An 11,599-nucleotide genomic window follows, 5' to 3' on the forward strand; every position below is an offset into this window, starting at 1 on the left:
ATTTTCTTGTCTGGTCGTTGGTAGGAATTTTGATGCTACATTGGCAACCAAGCACCATAGAGTTTCATAAAAGTGCTTTTTTTGCTTGAGGATTACTTAAAATAAAATGTTTGTTTTTCTACCCCAGCCCCCCCCCCCCCCCCCCCCCCCTCCATCACTATTCTAGGTAAATAAAATGTTTGTCACCTCCTTATTGACTACTTATACCACTAATCTACAAGATAACTATCTATACCAAACAGACCCCTGGTGTGTTTACGATCGTAGCAAAATGTGATTATGCAAAATATGGGATGGGAAAATTTTGAGTTTAATATAATATTGGTTCAAAAAACAAAAAACACTAAAAATGTGTTTAAAATTTTCATTTATAAAATATAGCGGGGAAAATTTGGAAAGCTGGCCAAAAAATTGCTTTAAGACGTGTTTAAAAAAAATTCCTCAAAAAAGTAGAATTTTTTTACAATTAAAGTTTTAAACGGAGTATTAAATGACAAACCAATAAAACACGTTTAAAAAAAAAAATCATCTTAAACAGCATTTTGCCAACCATGTTCAATGACTACTCTTTATACACTACAAGGGGTGGCCCTGGTAAGAAAAGGGGACGGATATATCTTTCCTATTTTTTCATGGCAAATATGAGTGAGACCCACTTATTCTATGATCCAAACCACTCATCCATGGATGGGCCATGCATCATGATCCACTCCCGTTTGAGAATTCCAACACTCCAATCTGTGGCTCTGAACATGGATTGTTGGTTCTTTGTTTCCTAACCATCAATTCAACTGATACAAATCGGAGGCTTAGATTAGTCCAATGAGAGTATATTCTCATCCATAGCAAGGCCTAACATATGAGTGGTTTGGATCATAGAACAAGGGGCCCACTTGTTCTTCTAACAGCTAATAATTTTGGAAAATGATATATATATTCGCCCCATTTGCTTCCCCCACCCACCCAATTCAGTGTAAAAAGTTAGTCTAAGTCATAAATACACTAAAGAGAGTGCTCGGGGGAAGAAAAGGGGGTGACTATATCAATTACCATAATCTTAACCATATCATCTTTGTTAAATGCGTACAGTACCATTGAATTTTTCCTGGCCATTGTTTACAAGCAACTAGTTTTCTACTGTGGTAACTTTTGCTTTGTGGTTAGTTGAGACAGTGGCCCACCATATTTAAACTTCCCAATCACCTTCCACATCTTCCACGTGCATGGTAAAGAAGAAAGTAATTCTTTTGAATGCTTCACTAGGGCGATCTCATTGTATTAAAAGGAGGTACGTCCGCTAATCGCAATGGCAGTGGGTCTCACTTTTGATCTCGACTGTCCATTTGATAGGCCTTGCTTTGGATTTTAGCTCAAAAATCATGCTCCACATCCATTTCAACATCTAAAAGGTGTCTTTTTTTTTTAACGGTGAGATTAGATTCATCGAAAAAACGGAGAACGAGGAGGTCTCCAAGATTACACAAATAAAGAGGAAAAAGAACCGAAGAGAAATAACAACAAAAGAAACAACAACTATGGAAGAAGAAAGTCATAGAGCTCCTCTTTCTCCCTAGATACACCCTTTCTAGCAAGCTTATCAGCTTCTCCGTTTGCTGATCGCCATATGTGAATAAATGATATCAAGGAGGATCAAATCCTATCCTATCCTGTATCTCATCAAAAAAACCAGCTAACCTCCAAGAAAAAGAGTTTGAGTCTTTTAGCCACCTAATGACATTGAGAGAGTCCCCTTCTACCACCCTATCAAGTCTTCATTTCGAAGATACTTAAATCCTTGATGAATGGCTTGGACTTCCGCCTTGCTAGAGTCTGCCACCCATATTGTATCTCATAAAAAATGTGTCTTTTTTTAATGGTGGAACAGCCACAAAATTTTCTTTTTCATGGAATATTGCTATCTTCTCATGTATAGTATAGTATAGATTAATAGGGTACATGTTCATCTCCATATACAAGGGTTTACATTTCCACCATTTAAGTGTCACACACCATCTTCTCATCGTCACCCAAGTACAAATGCAAGGGGAATGAGAGCCTTTATTTCCTTTATGTTACAGATGATGTGTTCTTTTGTGTTGAAGCTCTAGAATCCATTTCTACATTGGGTGGTTCATCTCAGCTTACAAACCCCTTTCTTGCGTAGCTATCGACTTGAGTAATGTCAAGTACTTTATCAGAGCTGCTAGCCAATAGAAACATGAGAAAATCTCCATTAGTATCAAACTGTGGACCCCGATCCGGGAGAGAGGTGAGGGACGAGCCCCTAGCGGCCTCTAGGATCATCCACGTGTGAAGGAGAGCTCTACCAAGGAACTCTCGAAACGGATGCCACCCTCATAGCATAGCACGAGTGGCGATATAAAAGAGATACCTTTCGATTCGGGAACAAGTCCGGATTCGAAACGTACCTAAACAAACTCAGAGTCGCCATCCACGGTATACGGCCATGGATCCTTTAAACAGAAATATGCTCTGTATACCATGGATAACTAGAAATATATATGGGTTCGTGCCTGATTACGAATGGAGAAGGTCTGAGAGCACCCCCAATTCGTCCGAGTGCAAGCACTTGGTCTCTTATGCCATTTATTATTAAATTTAAAGGGTTTCAGGCAAAAATCATATGAAATAGGAACAATTCTCAGGAATCGTCTACCTAAGCATGCATTTCCTGAGGATAAAGAAATAAGTATACAAAATGAAATGAAAAATGTGTCACCTAAGCAAAGTTAGGTTGTGAGTGACATGTCTAATGGGTGTCTAAATTCTGATGTGCAAACACATGCAAGCTATTGCTAAAGGTATAGGATCAGTACTAAAAAGTAAGAAAACATATCAAATCATACAATAATTACACAACAAATCCTAAAACTCTAAATTATTAGCCTGAGTCCTCGGATGGTCTGGTATTCATCCAAAGAAGCCTACGTATCCCCGCCTCCACGAGAATCAAGGCAACGTAGTTCTTCGCGCCTATTCTAAGCTAGGATGCCTAAGACACCTAGACCTCTATCCTAGACTCGATCTAAAAGACCGGACTAGTTATTAAAGTTTCTTGTACGATTATTTAACTTTCAGTGAATTGTGGATTTTAGGACACCCTATATGCCATAACTAAATGCAGATTAGCCCTAGGCTAATGCAGGTGGTTCCTACAACCTATGTGTAACTAGGCTGTATTCCCTAAGGAAAACAAATGGTTGACTAACGCATCCTATTCTAGTCATCAGTCGGCGATGTGGATCGCCAACTGACCCGACGGAGGCGCTCCTATAACTCTAGGACAAACCCCTAACTCTAAAACAAACACAAACAAGCACACAACAAATCAAAGACAAACTCCCTAACTCTAAAACTCTCTATCTAGGACAAACTCTTAACTCTAGGGGAAGATTTTGTTGAAAACAAGGTTTTGAAGAAAAATGGTTAAAACATTTATTTACAAAGTTTGGCTGGACTTGGGATGTAAATCCCAAGCTGCACTACGTACCTCGTGGAAGAGGATCAAGCCAACGTAGTTCGAAAATCGAACTCGCCTAATACGCTTCTAAAAGAAACACTCAACACTTTAGATTTTTAAAGGTTTTTTTATGTTTTTCAAATGCTTTTGATATTTTTAAAGTTTTCAAATGTTTTTGAGTTTTAAATTTCTAATGTTTTTGGATTTTAAAGCTTTTCCAACGCTCTAAACCTTTAAATGTTTTCAATCTTAAAGGGAACACGCAAGTAACACCACAAACTAGGGCAAAGCCCTGAATCCAAAAGGGGAAACCCCGAATAAGCAACCAGCGTCTCAAAGAGACAAACCACAACAAGAAAGATAGCGTCCCAAGAAGAGAGAAAACGATCCAAGATCCCAAGCAAGCAAAGCTCTAATAAGACTGAGTTAGCCTCTAATCAAAGCGAAGTAATCAACAACTCTAAAGGAGAAACTCCGAACTAACAACACTAAAGAGGGGAACAAATGAGTCAAAGACTCTCTAATAACACTACCGAGCCAAAGACTCACTCTAAAAGAGGAGGCCATTCTAACATGAGGCTAGGTAAGCCTCCTAAAGGGGAAACTCTCTACATGAGACAAAGCTTGTCTCTGAGACACAAATGACGTAAAAAGGAATAAGAAACCCTGTGCATATTTGGCAAAGGTAAAACACCCAGCCGGGCCGGACAGCTACCTAGCCCTAGGGTGCAACAAATGTGCAACCCAATACCCATAAGGGTAGGGGTATGAAGCCAAGCCGAGTAGGGCGTTCTTCCAAAACCAAACGAAGCACAAAGAGGAGAACTAGCGAGAGAATGATACCAGGCGGGTCTCCCAAACACACACAAAGACGGGCTCCAAGTAACCTTATCATTGCCCTTGCAAGGGGTAAGCAAGGCTAAGACAACTAATTGACCAAATTGGTCTCTAATTAACAGAGGTACAAATTGAGGTGCAACCTCAGAGAGGATTCTACAAATGAGGCCAAGCAGGCCTTCTAAAAGCTAATTACTTACAAAGCCAAGACAGATGACTCCCTAATAACATCAATAAAGATCAAATGAGTCAAAGACTCCCCCGATAACATCACCACACAAACGAATGATTCAAAGGCTCTCTAAATAAATCAAGTGCTAAGCAAAGAAGAATTTTTAATAAAAAAATACACAATCTATAGCAATCATAAAATGATAAACAACATTAATTAGTCCAGACCGGCCACTGGATAGCCTAATAAAGCAAAAAAACAATATCAAACACTTCAAAGCCAACCACAAACCCCAATACGGGGACTCCAATGAAATCAGATGATGCTAAAGTAATCATCTGATTTCCTACACATATAATATTTCTACAAACCACCTTGAAATCAGACGATATTCGTGTCAAGGACATCGAATAGTGCAAATCATCTGATTTCCTTCTTCAATTAAACAATTTATTTAAAATAAAATTAATTAGCCCAGACCAGCCGCTGGGTAGCCTAATGAAATAAAAAAAATGATATTAAACACTTGGATTCTACACAAGAAAACAGATATGAAACAGTACATGCACATGAACAGTGAGAGCATTTCTCAATCTCAAGCTTATCATTATCCAGAAATCATTGAAGTAACCTCAAATCAACTTGTCCTGACCATTGCAAATGACAGAATGAGCAAAAAATAGAGAGACAAAAATGATTTTTCCATGATGGTTGGTATAAGTATTTGAAGAATGAGGACGATAAACCATAAACAAATGTTATCAAAACATGCCCAATTATTTCAATTTTACTGGTTGAGTTTTGATGAATAGATGAACCTGTGACATAAACAATTTCATCAGGATTTAACCCTATTTCTCATACTATAAAATACATTTTCATGCTCTGTTTAAGAGGAGAAAACGACCACAATGTCTATCTTCATGTATAAACATGTCCAATGTCTGTTAACACATAAACCTATATTAACGAAAATCTCCTCATATCAAATCATTGCTTAAACAAAGAAATTAAAAGAAAAATAATTCAAACAAAACAAGCAGGGTTTATGATCACTAGCAATAAACATTCTTTCAGCTTAATACGCAGACCTATTTTGTCTTATACAAACATCATAAATTTCACCCAAAACAATATTAGAAACTGCTCTCAAATTGTAATATCTCTTCCCAACAGCAAAAGGTATAGGATCAGTACGAGAAAGTAAGAAAACACATCAAAACATATAATAACATAATAAATCCTAAGACTCTAAATTATTAGCCCGAGTCCTCGGATGGTCTGGTATTCATCCAAAGAAGCCTACGTATCCCCGCCTCCACGAGAATCAAGGCAACGTAGTTCTTCGCACCTATTCTAAGCTAGGATGCCTAAGACACCTAGACCTCTATCCTAGACATGATCTAAAAGACCAGACTAGTTATTAAAGTTTATTGTACGATTATTTAAATTTCAGTGAATTGTGAATTTTAGGACACCCTATATGCCCTAACTAAATGCAGGTTAGCCCTAAGCTAATGCAGGTGGTTCCTACAACCTATGTGTAACTAGGCTGTGCTTCCTAAGGAAAACCAAGGGTGGACTAGCGTATCCTACTCTAGTCATCAGTCGGCGATGTGAATCGCCAACTGACCGGACGGAGGCGCTCCTATAACTCTAGGACAAACCCCTAACTCTAAAACAATCACACAACAAGCAAACAAACAAACAACCTATCAAAAGACACAACCTAACTCTAAAACTCTCTATCTAGGAGAAACTCCTAACTCTAGAGGAAGATCTTTTGAAAATGAAGGTTTTAAAAGCTGCTTATTCGAAAAGATTTAAAATGCTATCTACAAAAGTTTGGCTGGACTTGGGATATAAATCCCAAGCTGCACTACGTACCTCGTGGAAGAGGATCAAGCCAACGTAGTTCGAAACGAACTCTCTAACTACTAACTCTAAAACACTCAACACTTTAGGCTTTTTAAGGTTTTTCAGATGTTTTTCATATTTTTAAAGTTTTCAAAAGTTTTTGAAGTAAAGAGTTTTCACCCTTTTGGTCAAAGACCTAAGGGAAAATACAAAGCAAAACCCTAGGGCCAAACCCTAGGGCAAACAGAGGAAACCCATAAACAAGGCAAACTAAACTATCGATGACAACAAAAAGATCTACAATCTCAAAAGGCAAAGCTATAACAAGACTGGACTAGTCTCCAAAGAAGAAGGAATGACAACAAGACTAAGGAGAAACTCCTTACTAACAGTAACAAAGAAGACAAATGAGCCACAGACTCTCTAATACTACAACTTAGAGGAGGAATGAGTCAAAGACTCCCAAATAATGCCAACGGAAGAACCAATGAGTCAAAGACTCCCTAGTAATACCACAAAAGAACGAATGAGTCAAAGACTCTCTAATAATACCAACTAAGAAAACGAAGCGAGTCAAAGACTCTCTAAAAGAAATGGAAATATGAGTCAAAGACTCCAATAACACTGCAAATGAGTCAAAGACTCTCTAAAAGAAAAGGAACACGAGTCAAAGACTCTAATAACACCAGCTAAGGATAAATGAGTCAAAGACTCTCTAAAAGAAACGGAAACATGAGTCAAAGACTCCCAAAAACAACAACTAAAAGATAAGTGAGTCAAAGACTCTCTGAAAGAAAATGGAAACACGAGTCAAAGACTCCTACAAACACCAACTAAAGGATAAATGAGTCAAAGACTCTCTAAAAGAAACGGAGCGCGAGTCAAAGACTCCAAAACAACCGACTAAAGGATAAATGAGTCAAAGACTCTCTAAAAGAAACGGAGCGCGAGTCAAAGACTCCAATAATGCTAATTAAAGGATAAATGAGTCAAAGACTCTCTAATAACACTACATTAAAGACAAATGAGTCAAAAACTCTCCTATAATACCACCTAAAATGCAAATGAGTCAAAGACTCTCTAATAACACCATCTAAAGGATGAATGAGTCAAAGACTCTCTAATCAAGGGCTAACTCCCATGCGAATGAACTATCGAATAAGGAGAAGCTCACAAGTAAAAAGGAATAAGAATTTGTGCACATTTGGCAGAGGTAAAACACCCAGCCGGGCCGGACAGCTACCTAGCCCTAGGGTGCAACAAATGTGCAACCCAATACCCATAAGGGTAGGGGTATGAAGCCAAGCCGAGTAGGGTGTTCTCCCAAAACCAAACGACGCACAAAGAGGAGGTTTAACAAGAGAATGAGACCGGGCGGGTCTCCCAAACACACACAAAGATGGGCTCCAAGCAACCTTATCATTGCCCCTAAGGGGTAAGCAAGGCTAAGACAACTAATTGACCAAATTGGTCTCTAATTAACAGAGGAACAAACTTAGGTGCAATATCAGAGAGGATTCTACAAATGAGGCTTGCCTCCAAAGGAGGACTGCCTAACGAGACAGAGTATGTCTCCTAGTACAGGTTCTATTATCTAAAGAAGTCTAGAAGACTACGCTAGTCTATCCAAAGAGAGAAGAAAAGGGTTACCAAGTAAACTCAAATTTCCATTCAATTATTATAAAAACAAATCAAATATCCGCAAAGTAAGATCTATAACTAAAGAGTGCACAACATGTAGCAATCATAAAATGATAAACAACATTAATTAGTCCAGACCAGCCGCTGGATAGCCTAATAAAGTAAAAACAATATCAAACACTTCAAAGCCAACCACAAACCCCAATACGGGGACTCCAATGAAATCAGATGATGCCAAAGTAATCATCTGATTTCCTACACATATAATATTTCTACAAACCGCCTTGAAATCAGACGATATTCGTGTCAAGGACATCGAATAGTGCAAATCATCTGATTTCCTTCTTCAATTAAACAATTTATAAAATTAATTAGCCCAGACCAGCCGCTGGGTAGCCTAATGAAATAAAAGAAAGTATGATAAGGTTTCAAGATAGTCTCACCTGAATAATCCATTCATCACCATCTTCAAAACCTAACTCAAAGCTTAGTATAAGAAGAGTATTAGATTTTCAACAGATTATACGAATATATCAAATGATATTCCCAATTTATAAAAATTTTAGTGCAAAACATGGTTGAAAAGTGGACAGATAAAGCTAGCTCTATAGAGACACAAATTGTCTCTCTAAAGGGGAGGCTCTAAGCAACGAGGCTTGTCCCCAGAGGAGAACTGCCTAACGAGACAAAGCGTGTCTCCTAGAACGGTACTCGCTAATGAGACCACAATGGTCTCTTAGATGAAGAAGAGAAACTACCATCTAATGGTGTCTAAAAGACTAAGTAAGTCTACTAAACTAAGAGGGGAAACCTACTCGGACTAAGCAAGTCCCCAAAGGATGGGCTTGGGCTAGCGCCTTCATCGCCCTTGCAATGATAAGGGCTCTAATATTTAAGGATGTCTAAAAGACTAAGAGGGTCTCCAAGGAGATGAAACAAAAGAAAGGAGTACTATCGAGACTAAGTAAGTCCCCTTAAAAGACGGGCTTTGCACGGCATATGCTTACTCCGCATTCCTTGTATTCTGCTTTTGTACGGCATGCCACATAGAATTCAGGTATTGATGCCAGAAGTGAGCCTCCAAACCAAACTGCATACCTCTGGATAAGATGGCTGACATTGACTTCCACTGGATGCGATTTTATATCTCCACCATGTCAGGCACCAAATGCATCAAGCCTAACATCTACGATCTTCTTTAAGTCCGCTGTAACCTTCTATGGAAGTCTTTGAACATGGTCAAAATCTGGAAAGAGAGTAGTTCAAGGTCTTTTTGTATCTGATCAACTGCAATTGAATAGTTCCAGCGGAGCCTTTTGAGTGCTGTTTCCGAGGTGATAGCCCTTTGTTCAAGTTCCTTGTTAAGAGACTCCAGGTCACACCTGTCTTCAGAAAAGCTTACAAACTGCTCATTCATGTCTTGTTGCATTTTTTCCATCTGATTTTTTAAAGTCGAAATGGTGAAGAGACAAGTGGAATGCTCGTTCCTGAGGCTCTGCAACTCATCTATCACTTGTTTCTGACTTTCCTCAAGCTCCTGAATAAGAGCTTCATAGTAGCACTCCATCTGGTTCATTTTTTTCGTCAGACCTATGCAACCGGCTTTTGACTCTTCTAAGTCACTTAAAAGTTCACAAATTTTTGCTCCCATCGCATCACTAGTACCCAGGTTATGTTCTACAAGGTCAAGCACTGGAGGAAATTGATCAGGTCTAGGTCTACCTGAAGAATGAACCATGACTTCTAAGGGATATAGATCTGCGTCAGAGCCCTCCAGCCCTTCTTTTGGGGTAAATTGCTCAGACTGTACAGACATAGGTCCAAGCTTTCTCACATCTGTTACTTCCACTGGTTCTACATTTAGTAGAGAAGTTACTTGTGAGGTTCCTTCTTTAAGATCCTGCAATACATATTCCAGAGCCTTGAGGTCCGGGTGAAGAAAACCCAAGTCTCTTTCATTGTACCCCAGGCTGGTCTTATTTTGAATTGCTCTCACTTTCTCCTCCATTACTAAAACACCCTGCACCCACCTTGTCTGCAAATCATGCAATAGGCAATTCAGATTGTTTCCATTAGCATTCCTCTCAAGCTGAACCTCTTCAGAACAACCTTCTATATACTCCTCAAAACATAGTTGGGAAGCTTCTGTAAAGGCCTGCCTTGCAAGGTTCTGATTTGTCTCAAACATAATTCCTCCTTAGCCGAATTTAACCAGATTTGATTAAAAGGTCATATTAACATCAAATCTATAAAATAATGCCATACTCTTAAAAGAAAACAAGGTAGATAATCTGAGACAGAAATATCAAAAATCCTTTGATGAAAACTTTGAATATACAAAGAAAATCTTTGTCATATACCATCGAAATGATTATCAAAACAAGAAATCATCATCAGTCATGAAACATTTCTACACAATAGTAATCACGAGTCATCAGAGAGTTCTCGGAGAAGAACACCATCACAGATAATTCGCAATCATCAACCAAACTGTAATCTCATGCTATCAGATATGCCTCAATAAGAAAATTACTACAGAACATAAAGAAATGAAGTGAAACGCAAGAAAAGAAAACCTTACCTTCTCTTTTAGAACACTAGAATGAAAAGAGCTACCTCGAAAACACCAGAAACGATGACATTCGCCCACGAAATTTATTGAGATCATTTAAATTTCAATGAGACCAATTAGAATACACGAGTAGCTCAAATCTATTGAAAAATCCTCCGGATCTGAGATTCTCAACTCGAATTAGGGTTTAAAAGGGTTGATCAAAAGACTAAAAATAGAGATCAATGATAAGAGGAGAGATCTGATAACAAATGGGGTACAGTGAGAGAGAAATCAACCGGATCTCCGACGATTTCATCGTAGAAGGAGATCGAAGAAGAAAAGGAAGAAGCTAAGGTTTCGGCCAAGGATTTTTAGATCCAGATCTATTCCCTCTCTCTTAATCTCTCTTCTCTCTTTCCCTCTCTAAAATTAGGGTTTGGTAGTGGTGTACAGAGTTTAGATCTGAGAGAGTGAAGAAGGATCTAAGAAATGAATGAGCTGACCTAATGATTTTTGCCGGATTTAAAGGAAATCCGCCGGTGTTAGGGTCGGAGATGATTTGCAGAAATGGGATGGAGGTGGAGATGAGGTGGCTGGGAGAGAAGGTTTGATGGAGGTGATGGCTGAGCGGAGCCCCGGCCGGAGATGGTGCCGGAGACGAAAGATCCCCAAAATCCCCTTTTTCCCTTCTTCGTTTCTCTGTTTCTCCCGATCCCCTTCGATGGAAAAAAAAACAAAATCCCTCCTTAATTTTCAAAAATCTCAGATCTTTGAAACGAAAATCGATTTTCTCGTCTTCCTCAGATCTCAGATCTGAGATCCCTCCTCCTCTTTTCTCTCTACCGTGGTTTATAAGAAAAAGGAAAGCAAAATATTCTTCCCCCCTTATTCCCAGGGCACCCCCTAGTGCAGATAATTCATCCCCCTTCGGATTTATACTGGGCACCCTCTCTCGGCTCGTCCTATTTGCCAAATCAAGTTGGATTTTATCGAAATTTTACGGGGACCTCGGTGCGACCATAAGCTGCTTCAGGGTTCAATATGGGACCCCAACTCA

This window comes from Tasmannia lanceolata, unplaced genomic scaffold (genome assembly GCF_043159265.1).
Source record: "Tasmannia lanceolata isolate RefF3 unplaced genomic scaffold, GAP_Taslan_0.1 ptg000008l, whole genome shotgun sequence".
NCBI lineage: Eukaryota > Viridiplantae > Streptophyta > Magnoliopsida > Canellales > Winteraceae > Tasmannia > Tasmannia lanceolata.